Genomic DNA, 24895 nt, shown 5'->3' with positions numbered 1-24895 from the left:
TTACATTAAAGCAGTGAATGCTCTGCTTTAAGCAACATAAACACACAATGATCCAATGGATTTGAAGTAGAATGGGCACGTTACATTCTGTAGAGAGTATCTCAGTAACGGAAGTCAGAAAATTAATTTTTCTTTATCTGAGGTTCAGTGAGTTATAGTAACAGCAAAGCACACAGGTCTTGTTGTCTAAGTGGCAACCATATCATATTGTTTAAGATGTGTAACATCAAGCTTGTGTATCAGTGCTAAATACATCCAGTCATAAGTAAGTTCACCCTCTTGTTAACACTAAAAGTAGGTGACCCAGATGTTTCACAATGCAATCTGATAAGGTCGTATGAGAAACATTCTTAACATTAAAGAAATGAACACAGAGGATAGCAATAGATGTTTCACTTTAAATCAGTAGCTGGTAATCGGCAGACTGACTTATTCAAACACATTAATACTACAATGAATGAGGCAGGTGCTTCCTATCAGAAATCAACTATATCGTCACATTAGGTTTCTCTTGAGCTCATGGAAATGACCTTCACCTTCCACTTACTGTCACCTGAACCATACTGTTGTTTCTGTATCTACAGTCACTTAGGAAAACATATACTAGAGGGCAATGTATAAACAATAATACATCTTATTTATATAGAGCTTTTCAAGAAGTGCAAGTACTTCACTGAGGGACAGCTAATACAAGCAATATATATATCTTAAATCCCTGAGATGGGACAGCCTCTCACTTAGATGTAAACCAATTTTAGAACACATTTGCTTATACTGGAGATCTTTTAAATTAATGTCCCAGAAATGATTTCTGATAGCAAACCCCTGCCTCATTCATTGTAGTATTAATGTGTTTGAATAAGTCAGTCTGCCGATTACCAGCTACTGATTTAAAGTGAAACATCTATTGTTATCCTCTGTGTTCATTTCTTTAATGTTAAGAATGTTTCTCATACGACCTTATCAGATTGCATTGTGAAACATCTGGGTCACCTACTTTTAGTGTTAACAAGAGGGTGAACTTACTTATGACTGGATGTATTTAGCACTGATACACAAGCTTGATGTTACACATCTTAAACAATATGATATGGTTGCCACTTAGACAACAAGACCTGTGTGCTTTGCTGTTACTATAACTCACTGAACCTCAGATAAAGAAAAATTAATTTTCTGACTTCCGTTACTGAGGTACTCTCTACAGAATGTAACGTGCCCATTCTACTTCAAATCCATTGGATCATTGTGTGTTTATGTTGCTTAAAGCAGAGCATTCACTGCTTTAATGTAATCAACATCTTATCTGCCAATATCATGGTGTAAAAGTGCAAGGAAATACCAATATGTTATGATCAATGTCATTTATTGTGCACAAACATTACATTAAGGCATCTTGAACTCTGCTTGAACTCTGTGGAATCTTCTCTTGAGCACGCAGACAAGGCCCTCATGTCCCATCTCCATAAATGCGTCAGTACTACCTGAGAATATATGATAAAAAACAAAACGTTTTAAAAGTGCGTTTGTATGTATATATACACACATACAAGGCTTTCTTTTCTGCAGAAATCCATTTCCTGAGTTGATGTCTCTGCTTATGCCATCTAAAATGTGAAACCAAATATATTTTTTGTATACCAATACAAGATGTCCAATGTAACACCAATAAAATCCAGTCTACTACACTAACATTTTAATGCCTCTGCAATAGCGAGTCGCCGGAGGCATTACTGCATGTTTTCGGGTTGTCTAACTGTGTATTTGTCTTAAAGTCAAAAGGTCAAGGCCACACTGACCTCATGTTATGGTTTCAGTTGTCAAGAGGTTACAGTGACATTTATATGAGAGAAAATATGTAGAAATATGTAGACGGACACTGCACTGGTTAGTGATGTTCTCAACATTCTTTGCACAGTCTGTCAAAACAAAATTAGAGTTACAAATGTTAATGCACAACAACCCATTGCAGATATGCGGGTAGTATTTGCACACCACATCGGATCAAAACAAAACTGCAGTCTGTGAAACAAGCAGTTTTGGTAGATATAAGGGAAATGCTAATATTTCTGCATGAAACGTATTCAGTCCCTTAAGCAAAATAATAATGATGGCAGGCCGCAACCTCAATGCCTTTGTCTACTTTGCTTAGAGACTAGTTTGCGGAGTCTCGTGCTGCCGCCCACTGACCGATACATCATCGCTCTTTTCTGAAACTAATGAAGGCAAATTCAAACATGTAGACAGAAATAAACAGTATAAATGAAAAGGTGTAAATATTATTAATAACATAATGTTTGATGGGGGTCATCATTATACATAACAGAGGAAAACTTTGCAGATGCATTCCTTAAATTTACTTGCCTTCCTTTGGAAAAAGTTGTTTTCCCAATTGAACAACCACAGCAGGGAAGCATGATTGATCAAAACTCTTTCAGTGTGATATTAACTTGTATTTCAGCCAGCGTACTTTGGGGATTTAATACAAATTTATATTTGGCACATTATATAAAATGGTGTTTCTGGTATGTAACTTAAAAGTACCTCTTTAATGGTAGGATAATTTCTCCCCCTCATCTTCCTTGTGGTACGTGGATGATGGAAGTGGGCTCAACCCGGCTTCTCTTTCTCTCCAGGCTGCCCTTCCTCCTCTTCATCAAGCAAAACAAACTGTTCGGTCCAAGTTATTGACGTTAATGAAACTCCTGTAGCTTCACTTGGATCCTCCTTGATTAAAAAACAGAACATAGCAATTGTTTTATAAAATGAATCGCAACTCCATAACATGAAAACATTATTGTCATATTGCATACTATACATTAAACCAAATTGATCTGTTATTGAGGAGTAATGGTCGAGAAATACACTCCTTATTAATCTAAAGCATTCATAAATCAAATTCATGTTTATATTTATATTGTAGCGTCCCTTAATGATGAGCTAAGCGTCTTGAACTGGTTTCAAAAACCATGTTTTCACCTCCCAGGTAATCACATGCTACCGTGGGCTGAAGCATGTGGCTAACAATGGCATATTAGCTGAAGAAATGCATCCATTGTGTTTATCGACGGACTCCGCATCCGCTGTCTCAGCACTCAGACTGTAAACCTAGATCGTAATAGATCTTTAAAAACAATAAACTACTTACCTGACAGAAGGAAGATGACATCGTTGTCTTCCAAATGGTCCGTGTTTATGACAGCGCTAAGTTAAATGGACAGAATGTTTACAAAACCTTTTTTTACGCCAGCCACACGTCAGTTCCGGTCCGTTCGCGATCTCGGTCCGGTGTCACACTCATGTCCGCCTCTGAACAGTCTCGCAAGATCCTTCGCATTAGAGGTGTAATCTAGCCTCAAATATTAATATTATTTAACATGAATAACATACACAATCACTGAACGACACCACGCAGGGACGGTGATTTAAACAGCACGCTACGACGTTGTGTGCATGGCAGCGTCATAGCAACCACCATAGCAACGATAAAAACATTCGTGATAACTATTAAAATATATATCATAAGCACAAACTGGCTGAAGACTGTGGAAGCAAAGACCACATTTCTCGCTAGAAATGGTGTCAGAATGTATTTTTATGCCCAGACTAAGTTACAAAATCATGTTTTTATCTGAAAAAACAAGGACTGTCCGCCATGTTTTCCTTTCCGGAGACGGGAACTCGGGAGTCACGTGACGTGAAAACACGTCAATGCAAAACAATGGGCGGACCAAACGTTTCCATCTCACAATCTGATAGGCCAGATTGTGAGATGGAAACGTTTGTCCAAGTGGACCAACGTTCCCACTGAACGTTTCCTGATGAGACTGGGTTGTTTATATAGCTGATAAAAGCCTAATTTTTGTAGTGGCAGTGCAGCCAATCAAATCGCATTGACACAACTCATGTGCTGGTGCTAGCCAATCAAATCAAGTCTATGGCATCAAACGTGAAAATGGAGTGTGGACACTTGTATGTGTTCATCTGATTGTGGATCTAATTTCTGATGTACGTAATGTTAGCATTGCATGGTTATGATGTGTGTCCCGAGCTGTTATGATAATAGCGCCGTTTTATGTTAGTCGCTTTATAACTGCGTTATATCCACTTTACCCACCGCTTTGCCTGTCTCTGCTTTAACTTTAGGGGGAAATGATGTATGATGAGTGAGAAACACACTGATAGTCACTCAGCCAGTTAGTCACTGCCTTTTGCTGTGTAACTTGAATAAAGCTTTAGAAAATACAAATACAAAAAAGTTTATAGTATACACTTGAATATACAAACACAACTTTCTGTTAGTGCTACTTCTTCCTACGTAGTGATCTTTAGAGGTGCCAGCAGGCGGATTCTTTTTAACTTCTACTCTGCAGTGTTTTATATATATATATAAATAAACTGAGAGAAAGGAGTTTCAGTTTGGCAAGAAATTTGAATCAAATATGAAGAGAAATTCAGGGTGTTTACCTTCCTCTTCATTCACTCTTTGACCACAGAGATTTTGTACATGTGGTCCATAGTGGGACAAACAATATCTCTGCCATAAGATAAGAGCAAATTGAAATATCTCTCATCTCATCGTCATCCGCTTATCCGGGGTCGGGTCGCGGGGGGAGCAGCTCAAGCAGGGGGCCCCAGACTTCCCTTTCCCGGGCCACATTGACCAGCTCTGACGGGGGGATCCCGAGGCGTTCCCAGGCCAGTGTTGATATATAATCTCTCCACCTAGTCCTGGGTCTTCCCCGAGGTCTCCTCCCCACTGGACGTGCCTGAAACACCTCCCAAGGGAGGCGCCCAGTGGGCATCCTTACCAGATGCCCGAACCACCTCAGCTGACTCCTTTCTAAGTAAAGGAGCAGCAGCTCTAATCCGAGTCCCTCACGGATGACTGAGCTTCTCACCCTATCTCTAAGGGAGACGCCAGCCACCCTTCTGAGAAAACTCATCTCAGCCGCTTGTACCCGCGATCTCGTCCTTTCGGTCATCACCCAGCCCTCATGACCATAGGTGAGGATAGGAACGAAGATCAACCGGTAGATCGAGAGCTTTGCCTTGCGGCTCAGCTCTCTTTTCGTTACAACGGTGCGGTAAAGCGAACGCAATACCGCCCCCGCTGCTCCGATTCTCCGGCCAATCTCACGCTCCATAGTACCCTCACTCGCGAACCAGACCCCGAGGTACTTGAACTCCTTCACTTGGGCTAAGGACTAATTTCCTACCCGGAGTAAGCAATCCATCGGTTTCCTGCTAAGAGTCATGGCCTCAGATTTAGCGGTGCTGATCCTCATCCCAGCCGCTTCACACTCGGCCGCCAGCCGATCCAGTGAGTGCTGAAGGTCACAAGCCGATGATCCAATGAGGACCACATCATCCGCAAAAAGCAGTGACGAGATCCTCAGACCACCGAACTGCAACCCCTCCCCACCACTACTACGCCTCGATATCCTGTCCATGTATATCACAAACAGGATTGGTGACAAGGCGCAGCCCTGGCGGAGACCAGCACCCACTGAGAACGAAACTGACTGGCTGCCGAGGACCCGAACACAGCTCTCGCTTTGGGAGTACAGGGATTGGATGGCCCTGAGGAGAGACCCCCTTACCCCATACTCCCGTAGCACCTCCCACAGTTTCTCCCGGGGGACCCGGTCATACGCCTTCTCCAGATCCACAAAACACAAGTGGACCGGATGGGCATACTCCCATGCCCCCTCCAGGATCCTTGCGAGAGTGAAGAGCTGGTCCGTAATTCCACGTCCGGGGCGAAAACCGCATTGTTCCTCTTCAATCTGAGGTTCGACGATCGGCCGAACCCTCCTTTCCAGCACCTTGGAGTAGACTTTACCAGGGAGACTGAGAAGTATGATACCCCGATAATTGGTACATACTCTCTGGTCCCCCTTTTTGAACAGGGGAACCACCACCCCGGTTTGCCACTCCTTTGGCACTGTACCCGACTCCCACGCGATGTTGAATAGGCGTGTCAACCATGACAGCCCCTCAACACCCAGAGCCTTTAGCATTTCTGGCTGGATCTCATCAATCCCTGGGGCTTTGCCACTGCGGAGATGTTTGACTACCTCAGTGACCTCCACCAGGGAAATTGACGACGAAACACCATCAACCTCGAGCTCTGCCTCCAACATAGAGGGCGTGTTATTCGGATTCAGGAGTTCCTCAAAGTGTTCCTTCCAACGTCCGACGACCTCCTCAGTTGAGGTCAATAGAGTCCCATCCTTACTGTACACAGCTTGGATGGTTCCCCGTTTCCCCCTCCTGAGGTGCCGGATAGTCTTCCAGAAACACTTTGGTGCCGACCTAAAGTCCTTCTCCATGACCTCTCCGAACTTCTCCCACACCCGCTGCTTAGCCTCCGACACGGCAGCAGCTGCAGCCCTTCGGGCCTGTTGGTACCCTGCAACCGAGTCAGGAGTCCTCCAGGATATCATATCCCGGAAGGCCTCCTTCTTCAATCGGACGGCTTCCCTGACCACCGGTGTCCACCACGGTGTCCGAGGGTTACCGCCCCTTGAGGAACGTAAGACCCTGAGGCCACAGCTAGCCGCCGCAGCTTCAGCAATGGAGGCTTTGAACACCGCCCACTCCGGCTCAATGTCCCCAACCTCCACAGGAATGCCAGAAAACTCCGCCGGAGGTGTGAGTTGAAGATACCTAGGACGGGGGCCTCCTCCAGACGTTCCCAGTTCACCCGCACTACTCGTTTGGGCTTACCAGGTCTATCCGGAAATTTCCCCCATTCCCTGATCCAACTCACAACCAGATGGTGGTCGGTTGACAGTTCCGCCCCTCTCTTTACCCGAGTGTCCAAAACATGCGGCCTCAGATCAGATGACACGATCACAAAATCGATCATTGATCTTCGGCCTAGGGTACTCTGGTACCAGGTACACTTTTGAGCACCCTTATGTTCGAACATGGTGTTTGTTATGGATAATCCATGACTAGCACAGAAGTCCAATAACAAACGACCGCTCGGGTTCAGATCAGGGAGGCCGTTCCTCCCCACCATGCCTCTCCAGGTATCTCCATCGTTGCCCACGTGGGCGTTGAAGTCACCCAGCAGAACTACGGAGTCCCCTACTGGAGCCCCATGCAGGACTCCATTCAGGGTCTCCAAGAAGGCCGAGTACTCTGAGCTGCTGTTTGGTGCATACGCACAAACAACAGTCAGAGTTTTCCCCCCTACAACCCTTAGGCGCAGGGAGGCGACCCTCTCGTCTACCGGGGTAAACTCCAACACCGCGGCGCTCAGCCGGGGATTTATGAGTATCCCCACACCCGCCCGGCGCCTCACGCCCTTGGCAACTCCGGAGAAGAATAGAGTCCAACCCTTATCCAGGAGTACGGTACCAGAGCCGAGACGTGGAGGTAAGCCCCACCAGATCTAACTGGTAGCGCTCCATCTCCCTCACAAGCTCCGGTTCCTTTCCCCACAGCGAGGTGACGTTCCACGTCCCCAGAGCCAGATTCTGCCGCCCGGGTCTGGTCCGTCGAGACCCCTGACCTACGCTGCCACCCATGTGGCTGCGCACCCGACCCCAACGGGTCTTCCCACAGGTGGTGGGCCCATGAGATGAAGAGAGGGGGGGTGCCACGTAGTTTGTTCGGGCTGTGCCCGACCGGGCTCCGTGGCAAACCCGGCCACCAGGCGCTCGCCATCGAGCCCTCCGTCTGGGCCTAGCTCCAGACGGGGGCCCCGGGCTTCCTCCGGGCTGGGTCCCATCTCCTCTTGTATCGATATTCATTGAGGTTTTTTGAACCCTCAATGAATATTGAAATTGAAATATGTGAAGAGCAAATTGAAATATGTGAAGAGTACTTCACCATATATATGTTGATAATATACGACAATACTGTGTCATGAAGCATATATATTGTTTTGTATACTGTCATTCATATCTACCTCTTTTGTTTCCCTCCTCTGTCTGGCTCCCTGTGCTGTTGCTGACTCGGTGAAGCAGGTAAGACTGTTATTAGCTCCCTGCTTTCAGCTTGTGTGCTCTTTCACTGTGCAAGTTCATGTGTGTGTGTGTGTGTGTGTGTGTGTGTGTGTGCGTGTGTCTGTGTGTGTGTGTGTGCGTGTGCGTGTGCATGTGCGTGTGTGTGTGCGTGTGTGTGTGCGTGTGTCTGTGTGTGTGTGTTAGTGTGTGTGTGTGTGTGTGTGTTGGAGATGGGTTTAGCCGAGATGAGTAAAGCTGGGTCACATGCCGTCTCTGGTGCTGCTGATATTGCTCTGGCTGTGGGGGGTGGGGGGAATGCTTACGGGGGGGCTATGCTGAAAGTGAAAGAATTATGACACACACACACACACACATCCTACATAAAATAACAGACACTGGGCAGCACACTGTAAACCCACTGTTGATGGGCTACAATTGTATGATTTCTGCGCCACATACTGCAGCTGTAGTGAGAGTGTGACGGCCTCCTACTGCTTCAGGGTCACACCCCATTGATTCCTTCTAAAACCTACAAATGTATAACGCTTATAGAAACCTGCTTACAGCGATGATCCTGCCTACCAGGATCATCGCTGTAAGCAGGTTTCCTAATTTAACAGTTTATTGCCAGGGTTTCTAAGCAACATCATCAGTGAAGTGTGTGCACAGACGCAGGGCATCGACCCAGAATGACAAGAAAAGTTGTGTTTGCGCTTAAAATTGCATGAATGACAAAAGGCAATAAGTGTAAAATGTTCATTATCTCGAGAAGCAAACCTGCCTGTCAGCTCAGAGAGCAAAATCACCGTGGGCTCCAGTTATACGCTCACAGCTCTGGATTTTATGAAGCTCTGGATGGTTTCACACTGAAACTGCAGGAATAAACTCCAGTTATAAGGTCAGATAGTTCACACTGTTACTGTGTGGTGACGGCCGCTTATATAGTGTTGCTTAGGCACAGTTTCAGACAGGGTGGCGGCTGACAGAGGAGAAGACTGATGGCTTTGTAAGGAAAAGTAGCTGTGAAATCTTAAATTGAGCTGCAGTAAATAACAGAGCAGGATTAATTGGTTAATTGTGTGTGTGTGTAAAACATTTCAAATCGCCCCCTGGTGACTGGCTGCAGTAAAGGTTATAAATCCTACCTCCTCCATGATAGTGGACAAGACATGGACCAAACCAAAGTCAAAGAGGTTGAAGAGTCAAAGGACACAATTTCCTGTTTAGTTTGATTTTAATAAGTTATTTGTATATTACCGTAACTCACAATCAGAGCTCGAAGAGTTCAGTGTTAACATGATATGATATTTCATCTTCATTTCTGGTCAGTAGGAGGAAGTGGAGACATGTCATTCATCCCCTATGTACAGTCTATGATGTTTGCTGGTAGTTGATGATTTATGAACAATCTCTTCATAGCGGTGATCTTAGAGTTGAGTGTGGGTAGCGAGGTCCTTCAGGGACACCCATGCAACTACCTGCGAAAACAATCTTAGCTGTCAATCATGTCAGTTTATGAAATACATTTTTTAAACGTAGGACAAGATTGTAAATACCGCTTGTACGTTTCAAGGTCTTCCACACTAGTTTGATGATGAGTTGTTAACCACAAGCAGATGTTTGGGATATATCATCAGTTGTGCTAAACTTATAAGGAAACACTTGAACAAGCATCAGCTCCAATTACAGAAACCATCTGTAAAAAGAGTTTGACATGTACGTTCATTTTTTTTTTTTACCTTGTCGTATCTGCTGACTTGAATAGCTAATTTGTAAATTGTTTAGCATTTTTTACAGCTACTGCTAGCAAGTAGTAAACAACAGTCGGAATCCACCAGTTATACCTTCAAGTAGCATTAAAACACTCATTGCTTATTTGTTTTATAAAAACACACAGTAGCCAACGATGGCTAAAGTGAGCTTATGTCACAACATCGAAAGAGGAGAGTGAAATCAGCGACTCTCTGCAGTGACAGTTTTTCATTTGCACCAGTTCAGCACAGACGACAGTGAAGCACTTTCCTGACTCATCCAGATGATTTTATAAATTATCATATTACTGGTGTAGTTGATAAGGGTTATAATAAATCTAACATGAGTTCTTTATTTCTTTTAATATTTTAGTACTCTCCCTATTTCAAAGTGTTGTTTATTCCCACTGTTCTGATGGATCAATAAACCCCTTGTAGTAATGCCCCCCCGATACAGCTCTGGCCCAGACACTGTATATATATATATATGATAAACACAGAGGCCAGACACAGCACCTGCTCTCCTATGTAGCTGATGCTGTATTCGTTGGCTGGTTTGATGTCAATGAAGAAATGAAGAGAAACAGATGAAGATTGTGACAATTGTCCTTTCACATTAAGAGCAGAGGAAACTATAACAATTTTTGCAACAGGGTGCTATGCTTTGTCAAATTTTGATTTAAAAACCAGCGCTGTGCGTTCTAACATTATGTCCCACCGCAATAAGAAAGTCATCCTGAGGTTACGATCAAATTCAAAATGCAGCAACGAGTTTTCAATGAGTGGCTGTTATTCCCTACATGGTAAAGAAGAAGAAGAAAAAAAAGAACGTTTTCTTTTCAATTATTTTCCCTCTTTGTTTCGGCGACGTCGTCTGAAGGTTGCGCGTTGGGAAGGACCTTAATTAAGATTTTTTCTGCCTGTGGCTCTGTTTGCAAGCTGTATTACATCAGGAGCGAGAGCCAGATACAGATCATTGGCTACCTGGGTCAAGTCATGTGATCAGGAGAACACATTAACATTTTCCCCGCAGCCGCCCTTTTGTCGCCACGACCGACTTGAGGCGGGTAAACTCATTCGCCACCTGTCATGGTGTCACCACGTTTTCTTATAGGTGAAAGTGACCTTTAATTTGAAAAATGTGAAGAGGTGTTTTTCGCTGACGTGAATGTTGTTTCTGTGGAAAAGGCTATGCAGGCGGGGCGGGGGGGGGTTTATTGATCTGAGCAACTTATCGGGGGAAATATCTGTTCTTGTGCGTCTCCTTAATTCTGTCGCTGACGTGTCTGGGACAGAAAAACAGATAAAACATTCACACCCTCGCTCACCTCAAACTGCAGGTTAATATAGCTGATGACTGACAGCTGGATCACAGTATTGATTGAATCTCGAGTCTTTGTTTCGCAGCACCTCTCTCTCTCTCTGTCTCTCTCTCTCTCCTGTTTGTTTGGTTTTGAAATTCAGCCTGGTTATTACACGGAGAAGGGAGAAGGTTATTGCCTGTTTCGCGGGGGGGCATTGACTTCTAGTGGCCACCCTCTGAGCAGCTCATCTGTCTTTTCTCGGGTCCCTCGGTCGTCTGCTCACAGCCACGGCCCCCCCCCCCCCCCCCCCGGCACACGCCTGCACGGCGGTGGGCTTGTTTTAATTCGGACCCCACTGTGGGAGAACACCGGGCTGATCAACACTCATGCCGAGAGGACCTTGTCGGCTCATGTACCGCGTGGATCTTTCAAACATGAGCAGGATTTTCATTATATAACCTTTTGGGATTTTTTTTTTCGTCTTTGTTCAATTTGACAAACAGTCAATAAAATGTGAAATATCCACTGTAGATTTTAACAATGCTGTTAAGATTCAATAAGCCAGGGCCAAGTGGGAGAATAAGCCAATAATTCATCACCACGCCGCCATCTTGGGCGTGCTTGTAATTTACTCCAGCGTGATCTTTTGCTTTATTGTCTGAGGCATCTGTAAATACAATAATGGGATATGAGGTTGGGAAAAATAGTGGGTGGGTGGGTGTGGAGAGGGAGGGAGGGAGGGAGGGAGGGAGGGAGAGAGGGATGGCAGGAGCCAAGAAGAGAGACTGCTATTAGCTGTTAATTCTGAAACAAATTATGCAATTAGCTCTGGCATCAGGATGTAGGCCATGAGAGAGGACGGCGTAACCTTCATTTGATCTGTTCTGTGCTCAGCTAGAGAGAGAGAGAGAGAGAGAGAGAGAGAGAGAGAGAGAGAGAGAGACCCTTAATAAGAGAATTTCTTTTGCCCGAGCAAAACGCTAACAGTATCCATAAGTGCCACTTTAGCTTCCTTTTGAGTGCTTTCTTTTTCCTATTTATGGAGGGATTTTCATAATGTGTGTGTGTGTGTGTGTGTTTCTTTTTGAGAAATACTCATGTCCTTAAAACAAAGAGGTAATTTGTCTGTGCATATGAGATAATATTGTCTGGGGAGCCGTGCGATTTGCTGCCCCTGCTTGACTGTGAAACAGAGGGAAGGTGTTGATTTCAAGGTGTGTGCAAGTGTACGTGGGTGTGTGTGTGTGTGAGTGTTTCTCTGCCTGTGTGTGTGTGTGTGTAAGCATCATCAATAAAGGTCTCAAACAGTGGCAGGAACAATCGTAGCTCTGCTAAAACGTCGTCCTGCTTGTCGCTGGCGATTGGTCGGCAGCCTAAATGCGATCAGATTGGTTCACTGTGAGGAAGTCATTTATTCTAAGTTCATTTAGCGTTGTTAGGGAGCAGCGAGGCAGGAGTGGCCCGGTGTTATCGACGTGTGTTAGTCCAATGAGGCTACACCACAACAAACCAACACTACATCATAATTCACTTGAGAAAGGTTGGTGTAGAAAAACAGTGAAAAGACTTCTGGCCATGTGTTTGTGCTGAAGAAAACTGAAGAGGGTGATGCAACAGTTTATGCAGCTTACAGGAAAAGTTTCACTAAAAACATGTTTATTATATAACCCAGAATGCCAGACAGCTGTACTTATAAAACAGTATTAGAGTTAGAATTATTCACACTGGCACAACCCAACACGGAGAACATTACATTTGTATACCTATATATTTTATGGATGCGTGTGTGGGACCTAAATCTGTTAACATAGTCACATGATGGGGACTTCTTCTCCTCTGGGGACAAACTGCAAGATCTCTTAATTTAGATCATTAAATGTTGACAGGTTTATTTAGACATGTTTTAAGTTAAGGTTTTCATTAAATAGTAACTATGGTTAAGGTTAAAGTAAGCCTCCAGGAATCATCAAGTCAATATAATGTACTCTGAAGTCATGAGTATGTGAACTAATTTTGTCACCTCTTTGGGACCTTTTCCAGTATAAACACTGACCTTGTCAGGACCAGTATACCTCATTGGGACCAGAGCTTGGTCCTAATGAAGCATTCTGAGGTCCTGGCTAAGGTTAAAGTTAAGATGTCACTTGTGGTTAGGTTAGGGTTAGGCATGAATTGGTCATGGTTAGGGTTATGGATAAGGTTTTGGTTAGACTGTCGACAATGAATGTGAATCAATGCAAAGTTGTGATAAGCATAGCTGAACATGGACATAAAAAAATACTTCATACTGCCAAAAAATCTGACAGTGACCAATAAACCTTTAAATATCTGTGTTTATCTCATCCTGATGTGTTAGAGAGGTTTGATTTTCCACTAATGACCAGCCAGAGAGAGGGAAATGTATTGTGTGGCTGCTGTGACTGTCGGTAGCAGGTTGCTGTGGCTGAGTCCGTGTGTGACACTGACGCAGGTTTGTGGTAATGATTTGGGATGTTATCAGTGCAGAGCAGGAAAGTAAACAGGAGCACTATCTCCAAAAGGTTAGCCATATGTTAAATCAGTGGCAGGGGACAGGAGGGGGAACAGCTGCTTCTTCCACTGCTATCTGACAACACACACACACACACAAACACACACACACACACACACAGGCACACAGGCTAACGCTGCTGCTGGAATCATGTTGAGTATCTTGCATGCATGGGCGTTAAAGGAAATCAAACCTTGTCCTGAATAAAAATAATTGACGTTGCCGCTTTCCAGGCAGACGCTTACTGTAGATTCATCCTGTGAGTAAAGTGTGGCGGAGTGACCGCCGTTGTCTGGGTGACCGCCGTCTCCGCAATTCAAAACTACAGCAGACAACACATGTGGGCGAGACATCTGGAAGGCTGAGCAGACCAGTGATCAAAATCAAGCCAATGTGTAAACAAAACAGCTGTCAGTGTGGAACTTGTAAATTAGTCTCTTTCTGACTGTTTCCATTTATTCTTTTTGTTTATTGTGATGCAGGCTCAGACGTGTTAGCAGTACAGCAAACAGAATTCAGATTTAGCCTCCGTGTTCAGACTGACAGACAGAGTGTTTTTGTGCAATGATAATATGCTAATCACACAGATATCAACAAAATGAATGACATGCGCATTTATTGTGATGCTGCCTTCGTGCATAATCACGCTGTTATCATGAGATTTATCTGTTATGTCCGACATTTTCACAGATGATTATCTAATTGGCGTAGAATTTCACACAGGGAGAAAGCCCAAAGTCTCCCATTATGCACCACGGCTTAATTAAAGTCGCTCTTCGCACTCATGAAATCCCGTCACAAAAACCCGTTTCACAATTCCTACACCACGCATAATTGTATTACGGACTGCATCACATTGTCCCGCTTTAATTCACAGCCCGCGGCTTACAAATTGTGAAACAAAGACTCACACAGCATATGTGAGATCCACTGGTGTTTCCGCCTCACATTGTGGCGGCTCAGAGGCTGCGATTATTCCCTCGATAGGCTGGAGCAGATCCGATCACCTTGTACCACGAAAAGTCAGGAGATTTAAACCGTAAATCTGAGGGGTCGTGTCTTGAGTGTTCAGCCTCTTCAGAGGACAAACGCTGATGCACTTTTTTCAACCGAAATCCTTTCAAATCCATGAATAACAGGGAGACCAAAATCTATGTGTGCGTTATAGATAAATGGATTTATTCAAATTGGAAGCAAAAGGTTGATGCAGACGAGTGCAGGGGTCTGCTGACATGTAACCTGAAACAAATTTCTAAAAATTTCTCTGAATCCCTCATGTGTGTAGTCAGAGCTGAACTCTGCCAATAACACAACTACTATGTATGTGATTACAAGGCAAGGCAGTTTTATTGATAAAGCACATTTCGTACAAATGAGATAAAATAGGATTTCATAAAATGATGGCATGACCTTAGATTTTGTTAAATAGATAAGTCAATTGCACTTTTCAGTCTGTTATTAAAAGCTACTATGGATGGAGCATTGTTTAGAGCATCAGGCAGTTGGTTTCAGTGCCGTTTGTGCTCCATCATTATTAAAAATCTTCAGAACTCCTGCAGGTGTATGTTGAATGAATTGTAAAAGTGACGAATGGAAAAACCAGGCAAAATATTGATTTCAACCTATATATAATGAGTTAAAGTGAACAATTGGTTGATACATATAATGTAAATAGTTATTTTACTGAGTGCATTATCTTTTTGTATTTGTGTTATTATTTTACCAATCTTTAAACTTGTGTTAAATGTGATTTTATATACTTAACATATTTAATACCTAGCAAATCAAATATTTGATTGTTGTAGATACAAAACATAAGCACTAAATAATAGTGGACAGTGTAGACATGCTGAGAGAAACTTCAGAAGATTTAACTTAAAATGAATTGTAGGAAAAACATATATATTTTTAAAAAATTGTTGGATGCACCACCTAACATTAGTTTTATGGGGGGTTGTTAAAAATACATCCAAAAATGTATTTGAGCGGTTTTAAACAATATTAATAATGAGACACATTGTTCTGGACTCAAAGTACGGATTACATTTGAAAAGATTTTTAAAATGCCTCTTAATAAGCTTTATTTGTCATATATTTATTATTTATTTATTTATTCATATATTTATTTATTTTTCATATTTGCAGTTAAGATTGCATTTTCGTCACACTTGATATTTGTCCTGTAACTTTCAGGCAGTTGTGGAGTTTGACAATAAAATGAACAACAGAAAAGTCCCTCCAGGAAACAGACCCCCCCCCCTCTGGGTCTCCAGCACTCCAGCGAGCAGTGGATAGTGTAACAGCTTTGCCTGCCTGCTCCATCACCGCCGCCGACACCATCCACTGCAGAACGCACATCTGGCACCTCTGCATTCACCACTTAGCTAAATTACATTACTTCTAGCCTAGCGCCTCTAACAAGGTGCTCTGTGTATTTAGATAGTCGGGAAAAATAGAGCTGGCGAACACGGCAAGAGACAAAGAAGTGGAGTAGCTAACATGGTGTTAACAATTGCTCAGTGAGTTCCTCTGCTTCCCATTACACACACTTTGCACCTTTTAACCTTGTTAGCGGGCCACGGCAGCGCGCCGCCCCAGAATGCTTGTTCCGTAATTAAGGGTGGCTCAGGTGCTAGATTTATGGAGATTCGCGGGCCTGTGATTAAAATTGAAATTTAATTCTGGTAATCTGGAGGAGGAGGTGAGGGTAGAGGAATATTGAATGTGGAAGGGGAGGGAAGGACGGATTGGGTGGTTGGCGAGCCACATATCAGGGGGAGATACTTCACACAGGCTGTTCAAACATGGACTTAAAACGAGCTTATCTCCCAAAAGGTTAATGAGGAGCGACTGGCTGCGCCTGTTACAAACGCACAACAGAGGTCTCATCTTCTGCTGCACAGTGGTGTGTCAGTCACAGGAATACACACACACACACACACACACACAGACACACATATGTACGGACTGGATAAGCTGCAGGCATCACAAGCCCACAGCCTCACTGATAGAATTCTCGTTTCCAATAACATCCTCAGACGACTTAATTACTTTTCCTTTTGATGCGACTCACAAGAAGAAGCGGACTGGAGATGGAATCTCTCCGCGCTCCGTCTGTGTCTCTCTCTGTGTTTCTCCCTCCTCGGTGATAGCTGATAATTTAGCCGTGGCATTAAATGGCAGGGCGTGACTCTGAAGTCCATTTTGCCTGAACTGTCATGCAGCTTATGGAGTACACGGTTCACTGTGCCGGGGAACGGATGACGTGCGGACAGCTTTGTTGTCATGTGTGTAGCAGTGGAGCTAAATGTAGTCAGGGGAAGCGCTTTTGTGCTTTTCCACCCTTTTGTGTACCGAGGCACACAACTGGAAAAATACGTGTTCTTTGCCTTTTGTTCTCACCTTTTTTCCTTTAACCTGACTCCTGACCAAAGTAAAAGTCTCACTATGAGACAGAAATGTTTCATTTTACCTCGCCGTGCCCCATTTACCATTTTGAACTAACCCTTTATTCCCCTTGTGCGTATGCGTTTCATTCTTTTGTTGCCCTCACAATGAATGGAGGCCCTGACATCCATTAAATCATGTGTATCCTGGACGAGCGCACACTGCAGATTTATGTTGATGCCACAGAGATGTATTGTAAAAGCATCGTGCTGTGTGAGGCTCAGTAAGTGCATGTCCTCCTTGTTTTTCACCTGCAGGGTAGTAAGTGGCTGCTCTGTGTTATCAGCACATGCCGGTGTTTACTTCCATTCAGTGCTACATTTTGACTTTAGGATGATGTGTACATATTTCTGCACTCGGCATGTCCTTTTTTTCTGTACTCGTCATTTTAGGAAATCACACTATTCTCTGTTAGGTAGGGCATTGGATAAGAAGACTGATATCACTGTATAGCTAATTAACTAATAAGCCATAAGACTGGAAAACTAGCCTTGATCTGTCTCAAGTTAGCAAAGTATTCCTACCATACTTGTTTGTTGCTGTATTGTTTCATATTGAGTGGAATTACTGGGCTTTTACTTTGAAGAGTTGTGAACTTGGGTCTGAAAATGTGTCGCTCGCTTAACAGACCTCTAGAACAGCTGATAATATAACAGCAGTTCAGTTAGTCACTTAAACTTATATAAACCACACATGAACAGAAATAAAGCTAATTCAGTTTTGTGCTATGAAAAGCATTGACTATAAAATCTTCACTGCAGATAAACCAGGTAGGATGAACACAAAGACTTGTATTTACCATAGTGTATTAGCTGTAAAGTTTGTACAATGCAACAAACAAGGAAGTCAGTAACTTCCTGTTCACATAAACCAGACACATCAAGTATCAAAATCATATTCGGTTGTTCAGATATGCAGATTGTGTCATATTGTGTCATATTGTTAGTTTTAATGTCTTTATGCATTAATCTACTCATTTCACTCTGCCAGAGAGCAAATAAAGAAACTTCTAACGTAAAAACATTAATAAGGGGAAGATGTGAAACAGTTGACACCATTGGAAAAAAGAACAATTTATAAAGATGATTTAATTATAATAAAAATCAAATAACCCAGGTGAAAATGCACACATAGACATCTGAGCCCGAGTGTGTTTCTGTGTGTTCGTGTGTGTCGAGGACTTTGTTTTGTGCAGTGGTCGCGCTGGCAGCGAGGCGTCTCCCTGGCCGGGCCTGTGTCAGCTACAGAGATGAATAGTCTCCCGCTCTCGGCCCACTAAGTATTCCAGCCAATGATGAATCGCTGCTCTCACTGACACCCAAATTGGGTCCGGGAGCACAAACCGAAAAAAAAAAAAAGAGAAAAAAGCCGAGGGCCTCTGGCGGTGGCGTCTCGTCATCTGTTACTGTGTCGCTGCCCAAGGCCGCGCGAGGTATTCCCCCCCTTCTCAGCACTCAAGGCCTCTGATAAATACAAAAGACAAAGGGCCTTTCAGAAATGTGTCACCCTCATATCATTCCCCTTTTAAAAGGATGCAGCCATTATCTTTTTTTCCCGCCGATTTTAATAACTTTACGTTATTTTAACGTCTAAACTCAAACTGTGTTTCCTTGTTCTCGACCTCTCAGACGCAGTAACTCATCCACTGGAAGCCGCAGCAGTTAGCCCACATCCTCATCCTGAGACTGTTGGCGGCGCATGTAAAACAAATCCCCCAACACAAGGAATGACTTAATGAACTTAATGAGGTTTTCTAATTACAGAGGGAAGTTAGCCCGTGTCAAATGGGCCTTTTTCTGCCTTCCTTGACATGGATTAACAGCCAGGCTATTAAATCCAGCCCCTGTATTACAACGGAGGACAGAGTGAAACACAATCAGTCATATCTGCTGTAATTCTGGCCTACATTCACGGGCACGCCGCTTCATTTGAAGTGAATGGAGCTTGTATTTTTAGGAGTACACCGACCCCAAGGCAGAATGTGAACCTCCTCCTGAAACCTGCTCAGGGACGGTGAATGGGAACTAAAAACAGGAGCAGGAATTCTTCAGTGTCTGAACCATGAAGGCCGTAACCTTCATATTAATGGCTGTGTTATAAAATAGACATTATTCCACCAGTTTAGGCGGTTACTTTCTGCCGTTTATTCCTTTACACATCTTTTTCTTTCTCCTTAGTCTTTTTGCTCATTCATAATTCCGGCTCCTTCCTCTTTTCTCTCGCTGTGGCTGTCTCTCCCCTTGTCTTCCCAGCTCCTCCGTGGCAGGGAGGATCATTTACTTTGTCATCATTAACACATCAAAAGAGCCAAGTGTGTATTTCAAGTCATCTGATAACTGATACTCTTTAATGGTGCACTGGAACAGTAATTAATTTCAAAAACATCCCATTTATTTGTTCGGGAAGTAAATGCTCCCGCCAAAGCGGCATAAATCCTGTCTGTAGCTGCAGCTCAAATTAATTTACGTGTTGCGTCTCCTCGCATCCTTTGAGAATTTAATTATCTCGGCAAACAGGCTCTGGGTGGGCTGGATATACGTTCTATCAGCAGAGTTGTACTGAAGCCAAAATAGCACGGAGACGTGTTGATTCTTCTGCCTCCTCTCTGTCATTCCAGGCAGACGCTTGTCGTGAACACAAAAAAACTAACTTTTTTTCAAAATAAAACAACAGATGAGGGAGGGATAATACCGCTGAGTGTCAAATAACACGGTGCAAAGACCGACTCTGAATGCCAGCCAGTGGCTCCATCTATTCCTTAGCTAGAGTCTCCCATACACTTCTCTGTTAGCGCGCTTGATCCCAGTCAATCCAGATGCCTGAGCGCTCTGGATTTCTGAAAGTAGCTTCTGGAGAATGGAGGCAGACCCACTCAGATGACAGGTGGATAGAGGGAAGAGTTCACATCAGGGAGAACCAGGATACTTCCGTACCTTTACACCATCAGTCTGACCACTAACACTGTTATCTTTGGTGTCAGAGTGCAGCCAGATGTTTGGGCATTTACCACCAATTGCATAAGGATGGACGACATGACTTCTTTCCAAAAGTGAAACCAAAGCCTCTTTGTCGCCACTCTCTCTTTCCTTTCCTCTTTCTCTCTCCATCTAGTTCAGGCCCCTTCAAGTTCACCCATACACTTTTTTCTCTGTGATGAAGATGAACAAAAACCCCACACAGGAGTTGTCTCACACCTTTCCATCTGTACAGTTTCCACAGCACAGAACCTCACCCCAAACATGAATGAACTGGCAGCCAAGAAAAGATGTCAAACATCTGGCTCTGGCACATGCACATAGAGGAAGAATGTAGCCTACCTAAATACATTTTTTATTTTAGCACTTTATTCAACATCCTGTCTACCATGCTTAATATGTATATGTTTGGCCCTCGATGTAGTCCCAGTTTTTAATTTTTTGAGTTGAGTCTGACACCATCAAACAGAGAAACCATTAGCTCCAGTCAGATAGAAAATGATACATGTCTGTTAACTATGTTTCATGTTTAGCTTTGAGAAGGTTACTGTCTGTTCAAGGAATCTGATTTTTTAGTCTTTCATTATTTTAAGTTTCTTCAGTGAACTAAAAACCTCATTTGACATTTAAAGCATTTTATTTTATTTTATTTGACAGCTTTTCCACTCTACAGTAAGTGTAAGTGTTTTTTTTCTTATATTACTGCATTTCTACTCAGGTCACACAAACAATAAATATGACAATTTGTTATGAATGTTTATTTTCTAAGCTTTTATGAAGAACACAAAGTGCTTGAACATCAACATTTATACCAGTAAACTTGACTTAAATAGGTACCTTGCACTTGTTGGGCATTTGTAATTTAATTGGAAAAAAACTAAGAAAAGCCAAGAACAGCAGATGATACAGTTATAAGTACAATTGTGGCAGTTTTCAGAAAGAAAAATTAATGGAGGTCAGGATGGTTTAATGGAATTTAGTCTTCTAAGATCCACTGTTTTAGGCCTCTTGTGTGTTTAAAGCTGTGTTTAGTCTTTGGGAGGCTTTTGATTTGTAGGAAATGAGATAAATCTGACAAGAATCATCTAAATTGATTGAAAAACATACAAAGTGAAAGACGCACACTCCCACACGCTGAAAAACGGATTTCAAGCTGCTCCTAACATGAATTTTTAAACTCTAAATCAAAGCACAGCAATGTTAAGATTGACAAGGTCATCAACTTTTATGTTGAGTTAGCAATACATTGTGTCTTTACTCATTAAGATCTCATTCCGTATTGATTTCATTCATGTGGTGGGTGGAAGAGAGTCCGACTTTCCTGCGAATAAAAAATACTTTTCCTTTCTGTTTATTAATGGACAATTCAAATATTAAATCAGGGCTGAGTGATGTACAGGGTTTTGAAATATGGCAATAAAAGAGTTACAGCGGCCTTGTCATCTTTGTTTTGACAGACGATGGCAGCGCACACACGCACATGCAAACGGCCAAACAGACACACACTTACACACACAGAGTCAGCAGGAGTCGTCGGGGATTTTCTCACAAATCGCCCCCCTAAAGGGAAAGAGGCTGGCATAAATCAGCTGGTGTCAGGGCTACAGACACCCACGGCTCCTTATCACCACACGCAGGCGGACACACTCACAGATTGATAGGTAGATAGTGGCTCTGACAGGCAGGGCGACAGGCAGCCAGGTACAGAGGCTTACAGAGGCATGTGCACGGGGCGGAGGCAGACCGAGGGAGCCGCTGATAGACAGGAAGAGGCAATAACACGGGCCAGAGGCAGTTATTACAAGGACACTGGTCACGACTGTCACACTCCGTGCAGACGTCATGCTCCTCATCATTAGAAGTGTAATCTAGGGCTTAAACTACGTCACACTGGATGTAGTAATAATGAATCTTATAAAACACGATAAAGTGGTTGTTGGTCTCATTTCAAGTTAATCTGCAGTACGAAGAAAGAATAACTTATCCTTTTTTGCAGCTAATTTGGCTACTAGCTCATTAGTATTCTCTGGCAAATCTAACATTTTAACAGTGATTATTTCAAAGGTATATTAAGCAAGATTAATAAATAATGATTATTTGAGTGAGTATTTGATCATGATGCTTAACCTCAATCCCCTGAAATGTTCAATCCAAAATTACACTCTTGGAAATCACTTCAGAACATTCACTTTGTTCAGTCTTCAGCAGCTCCTTAGCAGCAACAAGGCACTTTTTCAAATTCTCCATCTGAATTATAAGTCATTGTCTTAGTCATGAGATTGCTCGCTACAACACATGTCTGCATAGCATCCTGTCAGAATCCAGACTCGTTTGGGCACCATACTCTACTAAAGAGGGTTGATATTATAAAAGTGCACTTGGCCTCGTAGCTCATCCAGTTTTAGCTGCATGTTTCCAGCCGTAATGATCCTGAGATCGGTCGTCTTCTTCACCGACAAGCACCTCCCTGCAAACTCTGCTCACTGGCTTGTCTTTGAAATCAACAGAAAAACAAATTTAGTCTAATCGTTTGTCCGATTTCTTGGACACTGCTGCATTCCAGACACACTTTTCTTCTCTCGACACTCACTGACTGGCTGATCGATGCACCAACTGGATATGCCATTCATATGCGACTAAATGAAACGGACTATTACGTTAATGTTATAGATTTCCTTGGGTGTGAAAACGGAATCATTGGGGTTGAAGAAAGAACTCAACTCAACAACACACGTGGCACAGTTGTCGTTATTTTTGGACTTTTCCATGTGGATAAATTACACATTAAACCTTTAGAGCAGATAAACGCTTTTATTCATTCCTTCCTCTTTTTTTCTCAAGCTGCGTGTGGATGTTTCAGCATGAGAGGACGACCAAAGCTTGACAGGCCTGCGGTGCCTAGTTAGGGCTGGGAGACAAGTAGTGATCATAATGCACAATCATATCAAGTGATTAAACATATGAATAGGAGGATTGTGTGCATTCAATGAAAAAAATCCACTTATATCATAGACCGTGGACTCTTACTATTGTATGGATCTAAACAGAAAAGGCTTGTGTAACTGTCATAGGGCATTTAGGACACACTGTATCATACACAGCTATGCCAAACTCCATTTGTTTCCGCCCATCAGAGTCTACTAGAGCAATACTAAGCTGGTGTTCCATTTCATGGGCTTGTCTGTTTGGGTCATGCACCAGACGCAGAATTCTTTCCTACACAGTCGGCGGATAATATCTCTCATCCCATTATTTACTCAGCGGAAGAAGTACACGTTACCCATGAGGGAGCTTTTCTTTTCTTTTCTTTTTCTTGTCTTTTCTTTTGGGAAGTTTTTCTTTTTGAGAATCTGTTTTTACCTGGTTACACTGGGGAGGGTGTCACGACACTCTCTTTCTCGTAGTTCACAAACAAGCACAACCTTGAAATGACTAAATGTGTTATCACCCTAGAAATAGCAGCTATCCAACTGAGATCAAGGAAAATGAAACCATGGAGTGACTCAGAGTAGACGAGAGGAGACTCGCACGAACAGCCCTGCCGACTGGGTTTGTTGTCTATTCACACACATAAAAACACCTCTGCTGGAGAAATACTAATAATTCTGTGGTGGTTTTTTAGAGGCTTGGGAGTTGCGTCACAAGTATCCTAGCAACCATGCTTGGTATCGTGGAGGCTCACTCAAGATTATACTCTGCACAAATAATGAGTAACAACCAATGAAGGAAAAGACAGGTACACTGAGGGTGTGGGGGCGTAGGTCAACTGAGAATACACTGGAAAATAAAACTAAACCACTAAACTAAACTTTTCTGTCTGAAGCTGTAGTTTCTACACTGTACTCTCAGTTGTGGCTCTCTTTATGTAGCAGATTTGTTTGGAAAGCAGCTCTGTTTTGGTCTCAACCTACTCCTTACAGAAATACCTCTTTAGCTGCTTGATTTACTGTAGCCTTCTTTACCTGCTTACCTTTCAGGATGGTGTACACTGGGTTCACCAGAGTTTGCTCAGGGCTGTGAATGGAAATTGCCTGATGCTTGTAGACAGCTGATGAATCGAAAAAGTCACACTTAGTGAAATCGAATCAACGAGCTGAAAGAAGCTTAAATTGTCGCTCAGATCAAACCCATTGTCCTTCTTACCCACGATGCACTATTGCCGGTCACTGTAGTGAGTTTATTCCTCTCACATCATTATTGTCTCTAAGATTTGAGATTTTCACACTTCATTGTTTTTCTCGGCTTCATTTATGCAGTAAACATGTCGGTAGACACAAATAACTAATTGTCATGAGTCATATATGTATTCAAGATATGCAGCAATTTGCAGAGACTCTTGCACACAAAATACACAATTCTCTTTCTTTATATGCAATGAAAAACACTGTGGGCAAGAAATCTACACACACACACACTCTCAAACTCACAACTATTACATTTGACTGCATATCCCCACCCTGCTGGCATCATTTAGGAAAGGAGTAGAGGCCCCTTCTCGAAATAGATCATCCTGCTTCAGCTTCAAAAAGTCAAAAGCGGAAATGAGCTGAAACAGAAGCCTCCCCACCATGAGTCAGGTGTGCCGCACACTTCAAAGTCAAAAGGAGCGGGTGAATGCGGAACAGATGAAGCCTCCGGCGTGCCGATTCAAACCTCCACGTGTCGATAATGACCTAACTCTCCTGCGCGATTACTCATCATTCATTCAGCCCTTGCTGAGGTGGGAAGATAGTCCTGGCTCGTGGATCCGAGGCTCGCTGAAGGCGATGGGGAGGCAGGGGGATTGGGTGAATGAAAGGGATTTGGAGTGGTTTGGATGAGACTTCACGATGCCCCCTCAGAAGAATAGTCCTATTCTTCATGTTAAGTTCGCCTCGCTGCTTTTGGCGTCATTAGCTCGTTTTTATCTGCAGTTAAATGAGCTGTGATT

At 43.1% G+C, this 24895-nt stretch overlaps 1 protein-coding gene and 1 long non-coding RNA gene across 2 annotated transcripts in view; one reads left to right on the top strand and one right to left on the bottom strand.

Moving 5' to 3' along the window:
• Positions 1-24895, top strand: part of adarb2 (adenosine deaminase RNA specific B2 (inactive)) — a 192161-nt gene that overhangs the window by 85622 nt on the left and 81644 nt on the right. The window lies entirely within an intron of this gene.
• Positions 1410-3295, bottom strand: LOC133027097 (uncharacterized). The gene is made up of 3 exons (XR_009683253.1): positions 3146-3295; positions 2542-2724; positions 1410-1481 (listed from the first exon to the last, which is right to left on the bottom strand). It is a non-coding gene; the product is annotated as an uncharacterized LOC133027097 (long non-coding RNA).

Source organism: Limanda limanda, chromosome 20 (genome assembly GCF_963576545.1).
Source record: "Limanda limanda chromosome 20, fLimLim1.1, whole genome shotgun sequence".
NCBI lineage: Eukaryota > Metazoa > Chordata > Actinopteri > Pleuronectiformes > Pleuronectidae > Limanda > Limanda limanda.
This window is presented reverse-complemented; position numbering and strand designations above follow the sequence as displayed.